General features: G+C 44.2%; 1 long non-coding RNA gene across 1 annotated transcript in view; it reads right to left on the bottom strand.

The window, feature by feature from the left end:
• Nucleotides 1-242: 242 nt before the first annotated feature.
• The window catches only part of LOC148139946 (uncharacterized), a 991,803-nt gene continuing 970,578 nt past the window's right edge, over nucleotides 243-21,467 (bottom strand). Inside the window, exon 4 of the long non-coding RNA XR_015753247.1 lies at nucleotides 243-421. This is a non-coding gene — a long non-coding RNA (uncharacterized LOC148139946). The remainder of the gene's footprint in view (nucleotides 422-21,467) is intronic.

The raw sequence follows: 21,467 nt of genomic DNA, 5'->3' as shown, positions 1-21,467 counted from the left end.
GTCATGCAGTCACACATGTCCAGTCGCATACACAGTAGAGCGTTACGAACTCCCTATCACAGAATCTCACACTGGAACACAACCTCTCACTCAAACTATCTCAGCCACCAACTCTCATTCAATCAGTCACAGACACCTCAAATCCACACTGGCTCGTTCACATACACAGTTACTCTTTCACAAATATATACTAATGATTCACAATCCGAGAGGCTTGCTTCATGGTAAATCGATTTCTTTATTGTTAGAGAACACAAAATTTGAAAGCAAGTTACTTCAGGCTGGCCCTTGATAAATGCCCGTTTTCTGGATAAAATTCATCTTACTCCACGTTAAATCTCTGACAGATTCTGAACAAGACCACGCACCTACAATTCAGTAGTTGACCTGTCATATGTCGATCGTATTTTCCTCTTGAAGTCTGGAAAGTTAGACAGACGTTTAAAAATATTAGGGCACGGACTTTAAAAGGATTCTGGAATCTGCATCTTAATCAATGGAAACTTTGTAACAGACTTCCCCATATCCTGCTTTTACACTTTAATTTGTAAATTAACATTTCTACAATGTAGGAAAGTATGAATGTCACCTGTGCTGACAGAATTCAGACTCAAACTGAAGCTTCTCTGCCCCTGCATCCAGTTTAACATTGCATCATTTAGTTTAGATTATCCCTCCTCTAACATCGAAAATGCATCATTTCACATGTCAGTTTATTTCATCTGCAGGAAGCCGAGAGATAGAGACATACAGTCATAGAGATGCACAGCATGGAAACAGACCCTTCGGTCTAACCCATCAATGCCGACCAGATGTCCCAACCCAATCTAGTCCCACCTGCGAGCACCCAGCCCATATCCCTCCAAACCCTTCCTGTTCAGATACCTATCCAAATGCCTCTTAAATGTTGCAATTGTATCAGCCTCCACCACATCCTCTGGCAGCTCATTCCATACACGTACCACCCTCTGCGTGAAAAAGTTGCTTCTTAGGTCTCCTTTATATCTTTCCCCTTTCACCCTAAACCTATGACCACTAGTTCGGGACTCCCCGACCACAGGGAAGACACTTTGCCATTTATTCTATGTATGCCCCTCATAATTTTGTAAAACTCTATAAGGACACCCCTCAGCCTCCGAGGAAAACAGTCCCAGCCTGTTCAGCCTCTCCCTGTAGCTCAGTTCCTCCAACCGTGGCAATATCATTGTAAATCTTTTCTGAACCAGTTCAAGTTTCACACCATCTTTCTAATAGGAAGGGAACCAGAATTGCACGCAATATTCCAACAGTGGCCTAACCAATGTCCTGTACATCCGCAACCTGACCACCCAACTCCTGTACTCAATACTCTGACCAATAAAGGAAAGCATACCAAACGCCTTGTTCACTATCCTATCTGCCTGCGACTCCACTTTCAAGGATAATGTATAAAGTGTAAGATGCGTTTTAATCTGCCAAACCAGGACAACTGATTCAAAAAGTATCTGTTAGCCATTATAGGTTTGTTTCAGGTAGTCAATTCATGTCAGCACAGCGCTGACAGCGACTTTATAAACAGGGAAAGGCAAGAACGGGTTGGGGACTTGGGAGCACATGTGCAAATGAATGTAGTAGATTCACAGAACTATAGCTGGACGGTACGGGTTCAATGGCAATTGAAATGACACAAGTCCAGGACTGTATCCCTCGAATTCAGAATGGTCTAAAATGATGAAAGTTTGAGAGTCAATGACAGGAACTGCAGGATTAGATAGGGAGAAAATATCATTGTTGCTTCTGGAGTCTATAAATAGGTTTTGAAACTCTTTGAAAACTCAGGGCAGGTTCAGCGTGAGGTTAGGTTTTGTTTAAATCACCCGACACTGTCCCCAGCAATCTCTCACAGAAAAGCATCGGCATAGGGTGAAGTACAGATTAAAGCCCAATTACACTGTTCCCATCAACCACTCCCAGGACAGGAACAGCACTGAGTTAGATAAAGAATAAATCTCCCTTTGCATTTTCCACATCAAACCCTCTCAGGACAGGGACAATACTGTGACAAATAGTAAACAAAACATCGCCCATATAACCAGAAAATGACTGCATTCCATCTGCTGCTGCCTTGCCTATTGTGGGTCACAGAGTGAGCTGTGAAACATCTCCAGGGCAATCTTATCCTGTACCTGTGGTTGTGGCTCTCTATCTGTGTCTGTAAGTCTCTCTCGGTTTCTGAAATTAACTCCCATTCCCTCGACAATGCTGAATAAAATTCAAAACCGTTCAATTACCTTTAAAACATTTTCGGATACCCTTAAGATATTTTTACAGTGTTTATAAATATCCATCCTCACATTACTTGCGGATATCCAGTGTAATTCCTCTACATTTATATGGTCCGTAAATCACAAAGCAAATTAACAGCTCGGGTCCGTGAACCATCCGAAGTTCCATGAAATGTCTGTCTTTATTGGATGCGATTGGCCATTAACAGTAAGGAAGCGTTCCTATGATTTTTTTTTCACGAGATGCTATCAGGAATCCTGAAGAACACTTTGATTCTCAGACTGACTGTTCATCGTCACTGCAAAGAAAAATCAAATTTTTAAGATGCAGGAGTGTCTGAACGAAACCAAATACTGATGTGCTTCCCCAATGTAATCATTGATACTTTTTAGGATGAAATTATCAGGAGGACATTTAGCTGACAGAAACCAGGAGCAGGAAAAAGCCATTCAGCCCCTAAAGCCTGCTCTCCCCTTCAATGTGATAATGCCTGATTCTCTGTCTCAACGCTATATTCCCAATTTCTCGCCAGAGGTCGTGGTGGAGAATGGTACAATTACAACAATTGCTTCACGTTTGCCGGAAGAATCGAACAGAAACTGAATGATCCCGATGAAAGTCATGAAAAGTCATTAAACATCATCATTCAGGAGGATTTATGTTAACAGTAATTTAACTGAAAGTGGAGTCAATGACGTGGAGGACAATTGATACAGAACAGTTCAGTGCAGGTCCTTCAGCCCTCGAGGATGTGCTGATCGGTTAATCTACTTTAAGGTCAAACTAATCTGCATAACCTATCTTCCATGTGCCTATCGAAGAGTCGTGTAAACATCCGTAATGCATCTGATTCAACTACCACCTGCCACAGAGTCTGGTCGGTGCATAGAAAGAACATACCTCTCATCTCCCCGAAAGCTTCCTCCAATCACCTTTAAATTATGCCCCCTTAAAAATACATTTCTGTACTGGGATGAAATCTCTGGCTATCCACTCTATCTGTGGCTCTTATTATCTTATACACCCCTATCAATTCACCCCGCAACCTTCTTCATTCCAATGAGAAAAGCCGTCGGCCCCTCAATCTAACTTCATTAGAAATGCCCTCCAGTCCAGGAGGCATGGTGGTAAATCTTCTCTCCAGCGTCTCTAAAACTTCAGCCATCAGGATCAATCTAGTCAGATGGCAGATTTTAACAAATCTGTGACTGATTCTGAACAAGCTTCACGTGGAATATGCTTTAGAAATCTCAATCCCTCAGCAACTTTGAGGCTTTGCCATGACAGAGTGTGATTTTGATTAAATACAGGAAATGTCTCTCCCCCACGGTCATTGGGTGACTGTTTTGCTCTTTATGACAAACAGAAAGCTCTCGCCTCGCTCGTGTCTGTTTCACTGGAATTCTGTGCTTCATATTAATTGGCCACTAACAATAAGGAAGTCTGGCTCTGACTAGTTAATTGTGAGAATATCAGGAATCCTGTGGACCACTTTCATCTTCAGACGGACTAGAGGTAGCTTCTGCATGTGCCCTCATAAATTCTGCTACTATTCTCTTCACTGTTTACTGCATTGTCAATTTGTGTCATCTGCACATTCTGAAGACAGGTCCTGTTTTATGGAGGTTGACAGTGACTAAAGCTCGATGTCCACAACAAAGACTCCCAAGCCAAGCGTCAGCATGCTGACATCTCTTGATGTCAGTGACCAAGTACTCATTTGACAAACTGGGAGGTTGAGATTCAGAAACTGAATAACTGTGACACTCTGTTCTGTCCATTGATTCTCCACCTCTCAGTGAAATTCAAATAATGACCTAGTTTCCTGTTAAAAGCATCAGTTTGAGCAGCCCCCATTAGAACTCCAGCAAGCCCCTCCACACAAACACCAAGCGTTGTGTGAACAAAAAACAACTCTTACTCCATATCTGTTACTTTTGCAGATAATTTCAGCCTGTGTTGTCTCTTTCTTGAACCTTATATTCGGGGAACAATTTCTCCCAGAGGTCTCATGATTTTTGAAAGTCCCATCATGTTCCCAATGTGAAAAATTTCATTCTTTCCAATCCATCCCCAAGATTGAAGTTGCTGACCCATGAACAAATGCACACAATATTCCAGTAATCTGTAGTGGTTAAGGAGCTCACTCTCTACCACCTTCTCGGGAGGAATAAGTGACAGCATAGCCAGTGAAAGCCACATTCTGAATGAATAAATCCAGGTGACCTTCTGACAGCCGTCCTGCTAGCGAAGCCTCACTCCCTTCCTGTGGTATTCTTTGCCCCAACACAATGAACTCAATGCTGCATGCTGTACTGGACTACACTGCCCGGAATTGTTGCTGTTCGGCCAACTTCCTGAAACTTGGATTAACTGTGATTATCTCTTACCATCCTGTAATGACTGAGGACTGAGAAATACAGTGAATATTTGTCATTTCTTATACAAGCATAAGAAGACAAATGGGCAAACCATATCTGATCGCGATGTAAAATAAAGCACGATGTAACGTGATGTATTGTCGGTCATCAGAACATGAAAACAGCATCAATACAACAGAGTGATGAGATAAGGAACCTGACCCAGACTTCAAACTGGCCTAACTCTGGTTATCTGCCGATAAGCTTGTTCTGTTAAGACCAGGTGCCATGCATTATACCCACAGTCTTTTAGATGCAGGCCCTATTTGCCCATTTACTGCAATATAGTTCACAATGAATCAACAACATTTGTTATTTTTCGAGCATGCATGAGACTTTACCCTGTCAGTTCTTTATCCAACATACTCTAGATATCATGTGCCCATTCTGCAGTTAAAAAACTCATCGTTCAGTTGAAAATGGCACCAATAACAATGTGATAGAGTCTGCATTAAGTCCAATGGCCTGGATATTCTGACTGTGATTGCTAGTCCAATCATTTTATGTTGTAATTTGTTTATACATGTCTTGCTGTTATAACATTCTGCTTTAACGTCACCACAATTTTGCAGTACCGATTAACGAATTGTGGATGTTACTCCTACAGCACAAATTTTAAAAGGTGTGTCTCAACTGTCACACGATTACAATGCCAACACTTTAAGCGGTTTGGAAAGAGCAATTTTTCTATACTGCACGATTGCACAGGAACACACCCATTATGTTATATAAGAACTGACTGTACTGAGCTCCAAACGTCCAGCTGCAAATTCGATTTCAGTCCCGTCAAAAATACAAAGTACAATTGAAATGAACTCATTTTTCTTCATTTCAGCTGTATTGGGGAAAGGCAAGCAATGCCATTCTTTGCAGGAGTGTACAGTGTCTGTGATTTGTACAGTCAGATCCATAGCCAAACCCTGACACCGGCTGTGAAAGAATGCATATTTAGGTAATTGTGGGATCAGGTGGCAGTTTGTTCAGGGGTTAGAGTGTCATAAAAGTGGTTATGGGAGGCTGGAGGTGAGCGGTGTTAGGGATGTGGGGCTGGTGGCTTGGGGATTTGGGCGAGTGGGAAGGATTAGAAAAAATGGCAGATTGTGCAGAGCGAGATGTTGGGCATGTGTCGAGGCCTGCACATGGCCGAAGTGACTATCCAAATGTTGTTAGGTGGGAGCATTCTTGGCTCGCATTTCCTGGCCAATTAGTAACTTTCCAATTGGAACCCTCCAAATGGTCAAATTTTAGTGAATTATTTAGGAGAGTCTCCCCATCAGTGTCTTCAGGTCCCCAGTTGATCACCACAGAGTCTATGTCCAGGTTTCTGCAGGGGCCTGACATGCAACGCCCGCTTGTGCTTCTCCAACAAATACCTGACCACTGGAATGGTTCCTTTCTGACTGAGTTAATGCAGAGAACTATTTATACTTTTCAGTGTAATTCTCTGGTTGCACAATCCACTCAGATCTGCTGTGAATGATACTCTCCTTCAGGTGTTCGGCAGTATATCAGGTATTCGTAAAGTAGATATTCCACCCTGTGGAATGTCTGGATATAACCCAGTGGAAGAATTCTTGCCCTAAACACACGCAGGTTCAAATCCCAAGCAAACTCACAGGGCACAGGTGTCACATCGGTTCCCTTGGAACTGGCTGTCCAAGCTCTGTGTTTAATGGTCAGTGTCCCCCTGTGCAGCCTATAGTGAGGCCCACAGTGACTTCTTCCTGGTCGTGAATTTCTCATTGGCGAACACTGAGACATGGAGATTCTACAGAGGCTGTTCGGTGGGGCCTGGCCACTGAATCTCATCACACTGCGGCTGGGTCTCTTGACCTCACAATGGGTGATAATCCTGTCTCAGCTCGAGCTGGAGATTCAACAACAGCCAATTGCATTTCCCCCTTAAACACGGCCGCTTAAACGGGAAGTAAGGTAAATCAGAGAAAGTTGCTCGGACAGAGAGAGCAGTGGGGAGAGAAGCTGAAGTTCTCACGTGTCCAATATCTCGTTGCGTTGCAGTGATTACAGCGTCTACAGCTGTCTTTTGCCATTTGAACTGAACTGATTGTACTGGAATCTGAAAAATGAAAATTAAATCGAGGCAAATACTAAGTGTCAATAAGGGAGAACCTGGACTTTATATTCCAACATCAATAAGTGTTTAGCGCAAATTTTCATGAATCCTAATCATACTTTTCTTATTATATTGCCAATTAACAAATAGTCACAATCTGCTGTAGACTCTTACTCTGTCTGAGTTCCATCTGCTTTCGTCAGAAATTAAAAATGCAGCAATTAAAATGATTTTGTGACAAATAACAAAGAGGGGAACCAGAGGGAACGAAAACAAAATGGAAGTGCAGGAATCATGTGATAACAAAATGATAAGGGTGCAAAACAGAACCTCTGCATCACAACTTTCAATGCCCAAAGTTGCTTGGAAGCACAAAGTAATAGGTCGGGAATGGAGTTTGTGGTGGAATTGAGTTTAAGTGCCAAAATGTTACTGGAAGTTATGAAATACTGGGACCAGGGATTGGAATCAAGAGGTGTGGCCACGTGGGCAGGGTAGGAAAAGTTTTGAATGCAATATTGTCAGAACTGGTCAATTAACTGTCGTCCAACCAATGTGGGCAGAGGATGTTCCGTTTCAGAGAATGCAGCAATCATATTTAAAGGCTGTTATCTATACTTTCAAAAAACAGCTCTGGAGAGATATTGGCTACTAACAAACACTTTCCATCAATTAGAATCAGGTTGCTCCCTGAATCATTAATGTTCCTGCAGGCTGCTTGGGTACAGGAAGAGTCCCTGTTTTATCAAGGCTGGAGAAGATCAATAAGTCAATGTGGGCAAGTTCAGGTAGAGATTGCTGTGGTGGTGACTACGTATGGGGAACCTGGTTAAGTTGACAAAAAGGGATCAGTGGGCGGACATTTTCTGGAAGGGTTACAAAGTTAAACTGAAGAACTTACATGTGGCCAGAGATGAAAATGAAATTGAAAGCAAAACACATCACATCCAGCCATTGGCAAATCCATGGCAGCAGACTGTCCTTCCAAAAGGTCAGGGTAAGGAGTATCCATTGTGCCCTGACAGGGTACATCAGCTACTGACAGCAGTAACTGGATAATGGGAAGTGGTGGGGTTTCGGGGGAGTGGGGGTTGGGGGCCTCACAGGCACTTCCCGTGACCAACAGCAGCTCCTCATACCCTCTGAAAATTACACCACAATCCGCGCAGAAATCTCTCAGGTTGTCGGCACCCTGTCGTCTTCAGGCAATCAGACGAGAGCCAGAATGGTCAAAACCAATGGAGAAAACAAATAGCAGCTTGACATCACTTCAGCTGTCAGTGCAGAGGTACAACATCATAACACCCGCATTTGTTAAGAAGGTCACCTTGAAGAACTTAGATTTCACAAGAATCTACTTTGTTATTACATGTCACCGTGGTTTATCGACATTTTCAATTAATTCTGGTGAGATGCATGACAAGTCAATACCGTCAATTTTGCACCCCTCTGGAAGCAGCGAGTCAGAGAACTGTCTACAGAAAGGGACCGTTGGAAAAAGGGCACGTAGGTGTCGAGAAGAGCGCACGGAGGTGAATTGGAGCATGACCAAGAGTAGCAAGAGCTTACCTGGTCAGAGGGTTCAGGGCTGTGTGAAATTACTGCCCGCAGCATGGAATAATGGACATCCGGGTTCTCTAATGTGAGACCCTCAGAGGAACAGTGGATACTGGCATTCAATTTACACAGGGTCTGCCGGCTCAGGAGGCCGACTGGGCAAGAGTCTGAAAAACTGGCAGCATCAGTCGCAGTGGCAGGTCCAATAATGAAGTTAATGGGTTAGGAGAGTGGGTCTGTCATGTGTCCTCCTGAAAACCCTACAGTGCAGAGGGTCTTGCAACTCAGGTAATTTTCCGAGTCGGGAGCCGCAGACGGTTGTACAGACCCAGAATCCACCACAAAAGAAATGAGCAGCTCCCCATCACATCCACATCCATCATCAAAATTTCAGGCGGGGCGTTTGAGAGACATATTGAGATCGCCTGTGAAACTCCCTCTCACGATAGCTCTAGTTAGTTTCTGGAGCACGGGAGAAGGGACCAGCCATAGTGTAGGCAGCCTGTTGAAGCTGCCTCTGTTGTGTGGTGGAATGCTGTCGTGCCTGAGGGGAGAGGGAAAGGGTAGATGTTCCTGGGCGACATTGCCTGGACTAGCACTGTCTCACTCAGTGTTCCAATTTCCCACTGTTCCAGCAGTGCCTTCTTTGAATTTCCCTAGCTTGCTATACTGGCCTGGTGGTGTCCTTGTGGTTATCGGTTTGCGCGAGCCAGTTGAACGTCCCCGTCCGTTTTGGTGTAGTGAACATCCCATTCCCGTCCAATTTACTAAGTACAATTAAAGTACTTAATAAAGTCCGTCCAGCTCGTCGTTTGATTGTGCAACGTGAAAACGTGAGCATATGTAAGGTCTGCACGGCAAGCTTTTCGTTCTCTGCGAATGGAATGCCTGACGAGGAGTCCCAGACCACCCTAAAGCGGACAATGACATCCAGCAAGTCCTTGGCTGCTCTGCAGACACTGGATAACAGCCCGAAATCGGCGTGCCGTCTTGCACTGGCCTTTATTGCATCCTTCATGGTGCTGTCCAACCACTTTTTCCCAGTCTGACGCGGTGTCCCAGGGTTGGATGGGGATGTCAATAACAGGGCTAATGATCGCCCAGTGGGTCATATGTGCAAGCTGTAATACGGTCTGCACATCTTGGGACAGAGAGTTGTGTATTCAGGAAATTTCGATGACCCAATTGTAGAACGGGAGCAGTTACTTCAACGGGTCTGGGGCATCTTGTCGCATGGCCCGGATCTCCGCGTGGATCCAGGTCTTATAAAGGGGAATGGGCCCAATCATGATGCGGGGAAACTGACAGTTGATGCCCTGGTAATTTCGGTAAGCACTCGGGCTTCTTGTGAGTCTGGAGTTATCGTTTGTGTTGGGCAGCAGTGGCAATTCATACTGCCCGGCGGCTAATGCGTCCCATCGCGGGCTTGCTGTGTAATGCATGGTTAAAAAAAATGCAGCCACTTCATTTAGGCCCAACGGGTCTGGCTTTGAAGCCAGTATGGGAAATTTCGAATACTGTGGGGCAAAGGGCGATGTGACCGTATCTGGAATTATTTTGATCACAGTGTCGGTTGTTAATGCAGCAGTCTTTCGCCTTCGCGGCCTGATACTGCTGGGCAACCTGCCGAAAATTTTCAAGACACTGCAGCATGTATACACTGTCCCAGGAGGGGTCAACGTGCCCTCCCGTAATGGCCGTGCTACAATAATCAAGCTTATCGGATTTAAAGGACCTCCCATATGGCCAATTTCCTTGTGGCCATGTGTAAAGGTCTCCTGTAAAGTGGGTAAAGTAACCGCCATTCCCTGTCTCTTTCAGCACAGTGTCTGCCAGTGAACCAGGGAAAACAAGAGAATCTCTGATCTTTATTTTGAAGTTCACGCATTGACAGGGCAGCGTGGTTAGCACTGCTACCTCACAGCGCCAGGGTCCCAGGTTCGATTTCAGCCTTGGGCGACTGTCTGTGTGCAGTTTGCACATTCTCCCCATGTCTGCCTGGGACTCCTCCGTGTGGTCCGGTTTCCTCGCACAATCACAAAGGTGTGCAAGTCAGGTGAAATGGCCGTGCTAAATTGCCCATAGTGTCAGGTGCATTAGTTGGAGGGAAATGGGTCTTCGTGGCTTACTCTTCCGAGGGTCGGTGTGGACTTGTTGGGACGACGGGCCTGTTTCTACACAGAAGTGAATCTAAACATACAAGCCTCCTTAATATCGTCTTGTACAACTTCGGTCCTAGGCCGTTCTCACCACATGGTTGGGGTTGCCCAGCTAGCACATCCCAGCAGTGGGTGGAATTCCCTGCCCCCATGGCGTACTGGACGCCCTGCGTTGACTGCTTAGCATTGCAATTCAGCTTTCGAGGAAGGACAAAGGGAGTACTCACAGAACACACAAGCCGTGAGTGATTGACAGGTCAAGCAATAAAGGATTACTGAGTGCACAATCGCTCACCGCACTGTAAACACACACTTGTCTGATGGATAAACACACTAAGACGAGACACCTGAAACTGACAAGACATGCCGTCAGCAACTGCATAACAAACAGACACATCCAAAGGAAATGCTCAGAAACCACAAGACTGAAAAATAAGTGAACTGTTGGAGCCCCTGTCAATTTCCTTCGAGCTGAGGAATCTCTTAGGATTGATGCGAAAAAATTAATCAGCAGTCTCTCATTCTATTTTTCGAGGCTTCCCTTGCCCGTCCGCCTCTCCCCTGGCTGGATCCGGATCACGGCACATGCTCCGGCCGTGATTGATACAATCAAGATACAATCAAGCATCCAGCAGCATCAATCAATTCTAGAATGGGATCAGGGGGTTCCAGCTCTCTTCGTGGGTATGTGAGAATGTCCCTTTCCTTGGCAGTAAGGTGATACCATTGGTGCTCTCCAGAGATGAGCAAGGTATTCTGGTGCATCCCTGGCTGACCTGAGCTTCATGTGGCTTTGATATCACTGGGGTATTAGATTACAGTTCGGCCTTTGGGACAGCTGTGTTTATCGGGACGAGGAAGCTTATTGGTAGTTTGTCTTGGGAAGTGTATTCTCTGGTTTGTGAATGACTGTGGTCATGTATGATTTCCCTTGTCAGCCTGTTTGGTCAATGCTGAGGCATTTTGGTGTTCCTTGTATGGCTTGGACAGGCTTGATTTTCTGTGTTCTTATTGGCCATGCTGTGTGTAGGCAGGTTTGCATGTCATTTCCCATACTGTTGAAAAATAAACTTTAAGATCTGCATCGGTTGTAAATTCAAAATCTTAATTAGTCATCAACCTGTTCACATGGGGACAAACCACTCAGCTGTTCCATGGACGGGTAGGTATTCACTCGGGGATCAATCCTAATGGCACGCAAACGACTTCAACAAAGGGAGAGTAGATTTGTCTGCTCTGTTTGGTAAGTGATTATCTTCACAACCCCGCCTAATGTCATCCGATCGACATGATACTGGAGAGACACCATTCTTCTGCTCTGTGTATGAGAAGGCATTTATTAAATCAGCAAAGCTTCAGATACACAAGAATGAGCACACTGTAGAGAGACCTGCACTGAGTGTGGAAAGAGATTCACCTGGTCATCTCTATTCAGTGAGAACGAGCATTTTCACACTAGCGAGAAACATTTACTTGCTCCTTGCCTGGAAAGTGATTCACTCGGGTCTCCAATCTGAGCAGATATGGACTTGTTCCCACAAATGGGAGAAAATCTTAATGGTCTGACTTTGAAAAGAGCTTAAGGAGTAGCAATGATGTAATGAAACACCAGAAAACACATGAGAATCCCTGCAATGCAGCAACAGGCTCTTCGGCCCAACAAGTCCACACAAACCCTCCAAAGAACACTCAAACCCATTACCCTCCCTTATATTTACTCCAACTATTAACCTACGGTATGGGTAATATATCATGACCAATTCACCCAACAGGCGCACCCTTTTGTCTTGTGGGATGAAATTTGAGGACGGGGAGGAAACTCACGCAGACACGTGGAGAACGTGCAAACGCCACACAGACAGGCCTCCGAGGCTGCAATCGACGCCAGCCCCTCATGTCCTGACGCAGCAGTGCTAAACACTGAACCACCGTGCGTGGAGAGGCAGTTAATTTGCACTGTGGGTAACTAGGGATTCAAATACTCATTCGCACGTGTGACAGCCCATTCAGGTGCAATCTGTTTCGCTCAGTTGGTTTCTTTGTTGGCTTTCAAAGCAGTGTGATGCTTGCAGCGTGGTTCCAATTCCTATCACTGTTTTGAGGTTAATTTAAAGGTTGTCCTTCACTAAATATTCTCTGACCTGTGGGCAGGTGGTGCTCTGGTTAAATCACCAACAGCCCCATCTTTCTCAAATGAAGGCAGCAGCCTCGACGGTCTGGAAAGACGGTAACAGTGCAAACAATCCAGTGAGGTCGCATGTGAATGCAATATGGTGTTATTGCATCGAGAATTGAACTGTGTTCATTCTGTCAGCAGGGGTTTACTTCATTGGATGTGTTTAATTTCTTTAATTGATCTGGTGTTTAATTGCTCAGTTTTCAATCACATCAAATTCAAAGATTTTGTTCCCCTGCTTTCCATACAATTAGAGGAGACTGGTCGATATCCATTGACTGCCCTGTTCTTGATCCTTTTCTTCATTGTTAAGTGTGGATTTGTACTTAAATATATTAGGATACATTCAGCATTTCTGAATGCTCTTCACATCTAAATGAAGACCTTGTGAAGTGTATTCAATTATATGAGAAAAACAACAGTACTGCAGTGAGAGCACAAGATTGTGTTCTCATCAGCGTGAACATGTTGATGGGACGTCAATTACTGGAAAATTATAAAGCATTTCCTACACTGCGTCATTAAAACAAATTATTGTCACTGTTAACCCGTTGGTGTATCAGGAAGATGGATGGTTAAAGTGCATCCTTTCCCCAATTCAGAACATAGAAATGGCCTCTCGCCAATATCAATTCGCTCGTCTTTCAGTTCATTTGAGAAACGTCAGAGCAGGTGAATGGTCTCTTTCCAGTGTCAACTCTCTTGTATTTCAGCAGATTGCCTGAATCAATTAATTACTTCAAATCACAGCGGACGAATGGTCTCTACCCTGTGTAAACTCACTGGTGTCTCAGCAGACTGAATGACTGAATGCATCCTTTCCCATTCTTAGAACAGGCGAACGGTCTTTGTCCTATGAGTTCGCAGATGTAAAGTGAGATCAATTGACCGCCTGAACCCATTTCCTCTGTGAGAACACTTGAATGGTTTCTCATTAGCGTGAACTCATTGATGGTACAGCAGTTCGTGAAAACTTTTAAAGCCTTTTCCATACTCTGGACAATTAAATGGTTTCTTCTCCGTGTGAACCCACAGGTGAGTCAGCAAGTTAGAAAACTGAGGAAATCCCTTTCCGCACTCGGAACAGTTGAATGGCTTTTCCCCGGTGTGCTTGCACTGATGAATTTACAGGGCAGACAAGTACCTGAATCGTCACCACATTACCGCAGTTTCTCTCCAGCGCCCCTCCAATTACGTCTCGATAGTTCAGATAGTGAATGCTTTCACTCCACTGTGAATATAACATTCTGCTTTCATTTTCAAAGGCCGGTGAGGTTCAGGCTACATGGAACAAAGCAACTCCATCAAATTCTGATGTGATGCTTCGTTTCAGTTTCCCAAATGCAAATCCTCATCTTTTATACCTCTCAAATAAAACCAGAAATATCTCAGTAAGAGAGAACTCCTCAGAACACCAAAGCATATGATTTTCATTCTTCGTCGGATGTGGGTATTCCAGCAGAGGTCAGCATTTGTTGTTTATTCCTGATTTGAATGGACAAGGTGATGATGAGCTGCCTTCTTGAACCATCGTTTCCGTGTGCTGTCGGTAGACCCAAATTATAGGGGAATGAAATCCACAATTTTGACCAAGTGATTCTGGAGGAACGGCAATATACTTCCAGGGCAGGATGGTAAGTGGGTTGTAGGTCTTTCCTACCTATCTACTACCCTCTTCCTTTTAGATGGAAGTAGTTGTGAGTTTGTAATGTACTGATTTAGGACCCTTGGTGAATATCTGCAGTGCATCTTATGGATGGTGCAGACTGCAAGTCTGAGTGTTTGGTTGTGGTGGGAATGGATGTTTGTCAATGTTTTATTAGTTGTGTGTTGCTGCTCAATTCAGTTGCTCTGTTCTGAGCTTTTCAGTATTGTTGCAACTGCACTAAGGAATCCTCAAGAAGGTTGTGATTTAAATATCTCTTGCAACTCAGATGCTAATCTGCTGTGCTTCTCCTGTGCATTGTTTCTTTAACACTATAATCATCCAGGCGAACAGGAACTATCCCATCATGTCTCATTCTGTATTGTAAAGGAGTAAACAGTTGGTTGGGAAAGAACAAAAGAAATAAAAGTACATTTGGTCAATTAGGTGAATAACGCTGTTGCTCGGAGAGTGAACAGCTGTTAATGGAGACTGCCGGTGACAACTCATAGGTGGCGTGTAATCGCAGGCTATGTGTTCGACAGGCTTTAGGGAGTCAAGAAAATCCGTGACTATGACCCGCTCTTGGGGCCACAATGCTATATGGCTGCTAAAGTTAGCTTCTCAAAGACATTGTGACTTTCACTGCACAAAAGAAGGACTTTGGACCCATCATGCAAATGTCCTTCATGAGGCAAGGATCCATTCTCATCTCATTTGTCAGAACATGGTCTGGAACCTTAATCGCTGTGGTACTCCAAGTGATCCTTGAAATATTTTCCTAATTCCACCAAATATATATTCCCCTCCCCGCCGTTGTCCGCCTTCCCCAGGAACCATTCCCTCCGGGGCACCGTGGTGCACTGTGCCTTCTCTCTCAACATCTCCTCCAACAGCCCCATGGACACTTTCCCTAAAATCGCGGAATGCGTGACACATACATTCATAGAACATGAGAACGTGGAGCAAGACTATGCCATACGGGCCTTAGAGATCTGTCCACGGACATACATTCACTTAACCAACCTCTGAAGGTAATCATTACTTCTTTTATTGTTCAAACAAAAATCAGCCCTCGCTTAAAAAAAAATATATGTAGCATCAACTACTTCGTTGGGCAAGCAGTTCCATAGAGTAACAACCCTCTGGTTGAAGACATTCCTTCTCAATTCAGTCCGAAATCGGCTCCTTCTAATCTTGAGGCTTCGCCTTCTTGTCCTAGTTTCATCCGCCAATGGAAGCATGCTCTCTACTTCGATCTCACACATGCCCATCATAATTTTATATGTTTCCATAACATCCGGCCTCATGATTCGGAATTTTCGATATAATCCTATTCCACATAATCTCATGTCATCAGCGAACACCTTTAAATACGGAATTCCATCCGCCAGAATATTGCCCATTCACCCAATATTTCAATATCCCTCTGCAAATTTTCACTGTCCTCCGCAAACTTTGCTCTGCTACTCACCTTTGTGTCAACTGCAGACCTTGACACGATGCGCATGGCTCCAAACTCCAAATCATCCATATAAGTTGTAAGTAATTGCGGTCACATTACCGATCCCTGTTGCAAACCGTTGACGGTAAATGGAATAGCACTGATTTATCCCCACTCTGCGCTTCCTGTTGGACAAACAATCCTGAATCCATGCTCATATTTTACCCTTAACAGCATGCATCCGTTTGCTGTCAGCCCTTGAACGGCACTCTGTCGAGGGCATTTTGAAAATCTCGGTACACCAATTCACTGGGTCCCGTTATACACCATGCTCGTAATGCCATCATAGAATTCGAAAAGATTTTTCAGGCATGACCTGCCCTTCATTAAACCATGCTGCGTCTGTCCAATTTCTGTCGAGATGCCCTGCTATTTCTTCCTCGATAATAGACTCAAGAACTGTCTGCACGACAGAGGTTAAACAAACTTCTGTAATGTTTGGGAATGGGTCTGGGTGAGTTGCGCTTCGGAGGTCGGTGTGGACTTGTTGGGCCGAAGGGCTTGTTTCAACACTGCAAGTAATCTGATCTAATTCCTCATATTTTGTCTGCCTCCCGTTTTAAACAGTGCTGTCATATTTGTGTTTTCCAATCTGCTGGGACTGCCCCAGAGACCAATGAAATTTAGAAAAATACCACCAGCGCACTTCTTTTTAACACAGCATTGCGTTTAGTAACCCGCGATGCATTCCATCAGTGCCTGGAGAAGTAACCATCCTTTGCTAAATTAGCTCCAACAATCCAACACTAGCTGTTTTGTTATAATGACTGTTCCCAGGTCGTCACCAACCATCATCGCTTTGTCAACTCCTGGCATGTTATTGATATCCTCCACTGTGAAGACCGACGCAAATGTCTGTTCAATGTCAAGGCTATTTCTGCATATCCCATAAGTAAATGCCCCTTCTTATCCACGAAAGTGTCAACGTTTACTTTTGCCACTCTTTTCCATTTTATATTTTAATTGAAACTTCTGCTATCGATCTTTATATTCTGTGCTAATTTTTAATGCCATGTTCTTTCTCACATTTTTTCTGCATTAAATTTAATTTGCCAACTCTCAGCCCAGCTCTGCACATACCTGTGCCCCGATGTAACCCACAATATCCTTCAGCACTATGCACAGCCGTACTGAACTTTGTGTCGTCCGCAAATTTACTAACACATCCTTCTACGTCCCCATCCAGGTCGTTTAAAAAAAAAGAGAAAAAGCACTGAACCCAAAACAGATCGTTGCAGTACACCAAAAGCAACTGAATTCCAGGATGACGTTTTCCCATCAAGTAACGCCCTCTGTCTTCTTTCAGCTGGCTAAATTCTGATCCAAAGCACGAAATCCCCTTCAAGCCCATACCTCAGTATGTTGTGCAGTCACCTACCATGGCGAACTTTATCAAACGGCTGACTGAAATCCAAACGTGCATTACATCAACCGCTTTATCCTCATCTATCTGCTTAATCACCTGGAGAGCTTTGACAAGATTTGTAGCTCAGGTTTAGCTTCCACATGAAGACTTGCTCGCTGAGCTGGAAGGCTCACTTCCAGACGTTTCGTTACCCTCCTGGGTAACATCTTCAGTGGGCCTTGGGGCGACGTCCTGTTCATGATTTCTGCTTTCTATTTTCATGCTTGGGGTACTTTGAGTTGGTCATGTCATTTCCTGTTGTGATACCATTTCCTGTTCTTTTCCTCAGGGGGTTGAAGATGGGGTCTACCTGCATGTGCTTTTGATAGATTTCGGTTAGAATGCCATGCTTCTCGGAATTCTCGTGTCTGTCTCTGTTTCACTTGTGCACGGATGGATGCGTTGTCTAAGTCAAAGTGGTGTCTTTCCTTATCTATATGTAAGGATACCAGTGAGAGGGGGTCATGTCGTTTTGTGGCTAGTTGATGTTCATGTATCCTGGTGGCTCGTTTTCTGCCTATTTGTCCATATGCAAAAACTGATGACATTTACAAAATAGCGTGCAAGAACAGTAACAAACACTACATTAGACAAACACTACAGTCGACTGAGACAGCACATCCATCCTCGGACAAGCCAAACAGATACATGCAGAAAATTCCTCTAAGCATGGCATTCCGACCAGAAATCTACCAACAAACGCTTCGAGCTCGACGCCATCGACTACCCGCTGAGGAAAAATAACAGGAAATGACATCACCACCGGAAATTACATCACCAACCCAAAGAAACCCAAACATATAAACAGAAAGCAGGAATCATGAACAGTGCTTCGCCTGGAGACCCACTGAAATTGTTACCGAGTAGGTGATGAATCGTCTGGAAATGAACTTTCCAATTCAGTGAGCAAACCGACATCCAGTTTAATGACCTACTCAAATAACTCAATAAAATTTTTGAGTCTCGACCTCCCATTCACAAAACTGGCTTGACTTTCCCTCATAAACTTATTCCAGTCGAGATAATTACAAATCTTATCTCTTAGATCTTTTCCAACACTTTTCCCACAACCGACAGAAGGGTCAATGGTCTAGAATTTCAAGGGTTTTCTCTACTTCTCTTCTTGAATGAGGGAACAACTTTTACTATCCTGTAGTGTTCTGGTACTATACCTTTGGAGATTGACAACATAAAGATCAAAGTCGAAGGCTCGGAAATCTGATTCTTGGTTTCCCAGAGAATCCTAGGATAAATCACATCCAGCCGAGGGAATTTATATACTTTCACATTTTCAGAGTTTGTAACACCTCGTCCTTGGGAACGTCAATCCGATCTTGTCTAGTAGCCTGTTTCTCAGTATTGTTCTCGACAACATTTTGTTTTCCAGACCGAATCCTGACGGAAGATATTGCTTTTGCGCTTCCCCCATCACTTCTGACTCCACGCACTACTTACCACGACTGTCCTTCATTGGCCATGAAGGTTTCCTCCCACAGTCCAAAGATGTGCAAGTCAGGTGAATTGGCCATACTAAATTGCCCGTAGTGTTAGGTAAAGGGGTAAATGTAGGGGTATGGGTGGGTTACGCTTCGGCGGGTCGGTGTGGACTTGTTGGGCCGAAGGGCCTGTTTCCACACTGTAAGTAATCTAATCTTTCTTCTTGCTTCTTGCTTCTCCTCACTTGTCCATTTCTGAACTCCATGCTTAGTACACAAGTGCTCAAATACACCTTCCAGGTGAAGCAACACTTTCCCTACACTTTGCACAATCCAGGTGAAAGGATTTACTTCTCATATTATGGTCGCCACTACCTTGAGAAATGAAGTGTGGACTGAATGACCGTTTTGCAGAATACCAACTTCTATCGCCAAAAATGTCCCTGAGCTTCCGGTTGACTGCTCCATTAGCACAGAATCATTTTTCCTAGCCAACGTCTCTATCTCAGGCTTACTGCAGTGTTCCACCATAGCTCAGCGCATGCTGAAAAAGCAACAGACCATTTTCTGCTTGAGGTCCCCGCAACCCTCCATATCAATTTCAATCATTTTAGAGGCCTGAAGTCTCCCATATCCTGGCCCCTGACACACCCACTAGGCCTAGTTATTGCACAGTAGCCATTACACACTACGGTTATTCATAAACAGTCTCCGTGAACAGCTATTAATGCTCAAAACAAATCATTATCAATTCCTATGTCCAACTGTTAGTTTCTCTTTTTCGGCTCTGTCCCGACATCTCGTTTCCTCCTAATTACTGTGCCCCCACAAATCTTCTGCATATAGACCAAAATGTTCCTGGAAACCATCAGTGCTAAGGATGGCGTCACTGGACCAAAAATGTTCACTCTGATTTCTCTTTCCAGCATGTTTTGGTCTTGCCCCGAGGAAGCTTGATACTGTGCTTGTGTAATGACCCCCTGCACATAAGACAGAGCTGTGTTAACACTGAAAAGTTCTCTTGTTGATGAATCCCATTACAATGTGAGGCATTGGCATCGACTTCGTAGGTCAATAAATATAGAAATCATGTGCTTGGGATTTGTGCCGCAGTTCTGTTCTGGGTATGATAAACAACAGAGAGCAAAATCTCCGTCATGTCAGATGTGAACAGGTAGGTATCTCCACAAGAGGTAGAATAAAATGAATGTTTTTCAGTTAGAGAAATTTCAAACCATTTCTCACTGTAATAGCCTGTGGCTATCAAAGCAAAGTGTTTTTCTTTAACCACAAAGATTTAATACAGCGTTTTTGAGTTAAAATATCTGAATGATCTCCCTCCAGTGTGACAGTACAGTTGTGTCAGAAAATGGGATAACTGAGTGAATCACTTTACTTGTTCAGCTAGCGAACATTCCTCTTGTGGTAAGATGTAGGGGCAGAATGCAGGAAGATGTAGGGGCAGAATGCAGGAAGAGGAATGGAAAGGTTCTGAAGAAGTTTAACATAGTGACTGAAGTAGTGTTCGTGGTTCTCACCGGCTTGAAGTGGGCATATTCCCAATTCAGGACGGACTTGTATCTCATAGATTAGATTAGATTACTTACAGTGTGGAAACAGGCCCCTTCGGCCCAACAAGTCCACACCGACCCGCCGAAGCGTAACCCACCCATACCCCTACATTTACCCCTTTTACCTAACACTACGGGCAATTTAACATGGCCAATTCACCTGACTTGCACATCTTTGGAGTGTGGGAGGAAACCGGAGCACCCGGAGGAAACCGACGCAGACACGGGGAGAATGTGCAAACTCCACACAGTCAGTCGCCTGAGGCAGGAATTGAACCCGGGTCTCAGGCGCTGCGAGGCAGCAGTGCTAACCACTGTGCCACCGTGCCGCCCATGTTCCTCTCTGTGACAAGGGAGGAAAATACAGGTGTTCTGAGCAATATTTTCTATCCTCTTTGGGTTTTTCAGTGGACTGGACTAACGCAGTTCCACTTTCCAGCAAGATTGTGAGAGATAAACCAGATAATCACACAACAGTGAGTCTCACATCAGTTAATGGGAACCTTTTGGAGCAAACCCTGAAGGAGAGAGTTAACTGCCACTTGTCCAGGCAAGGTTTAATCAGGAAGAGTCATCACGGTTTTGTTACAGAATGTCATGCCTAACAGATTGGATTAAATATATTTTATTGGCAAGTGATCAGAAGTTTTAACGAGGGCAGTAAAGTTGATGTTGTTTGTGTGGATTTCAACATAGCCTTTAACATGACACCACACTGGTGAGAGGATAAAAGTGAAAAGGGATTTAAGGTCCCCTGGCAAGTTGTATCCAAACTTAATTTGGTGGTGATAGCATACACAGGATGGTGATAGAAGGTTGATTGTGTGATTGGAACTGGTAGGGATTGGAACTGGTATTCAATGGTGTAACACAAGGATGAATGCTGGATCTCATGTCGTTTGTGAATGTGTGTAAAGAATATAGAATAGATTAGCGGGAAATGAGAAGCAGAGTTGTCGATGATACGAATGAAAGTGGTTAATAGTGAGGAAGAAGGTCTGAGAATACACGAGCTCAGAGATGGATTTGACAAATGTCAAAATCAGATAGGGGATGTTGAAACTAACCATGAAAGACATGAGGTGATGCACATTGGAACTAACACGTCAACTGATTATTCAATGAATGGCAGGACACGAGGAAACCTAGAGGAACAGAGAGACTTTGCATGTTGGGCCACATATCCGTGAAGGCAGCAGAACATCGTGATAATCAGTCAAGGTAAAAGTTATAAAAGCAGATAAAGTGGTGTCAC

This window comes from Chiloscyllium plagiosum, unplaced genomic scaffold, assembly GCF_037043375.1.
Source record: "Chiloscyllium plagiosum isolate Xiang-an unplaced genomic scaffold, Cpla_swu_hap1 HiC_scaffold_36, whole genome shotgun sequence".
Lineage (NCBI taxonomy): Eukaryota > Metazoa > Chordata > Chondrichthyes > Orectolobiformes > Hemiscylliidae > Chiloscyllium > Chiloscyllium plagiosum.
The sequence above is the reverse complement of the archived record's forward strand: the minus strand, read 5'-3'. Positions and strand labels throughout refer to the sequence as shown.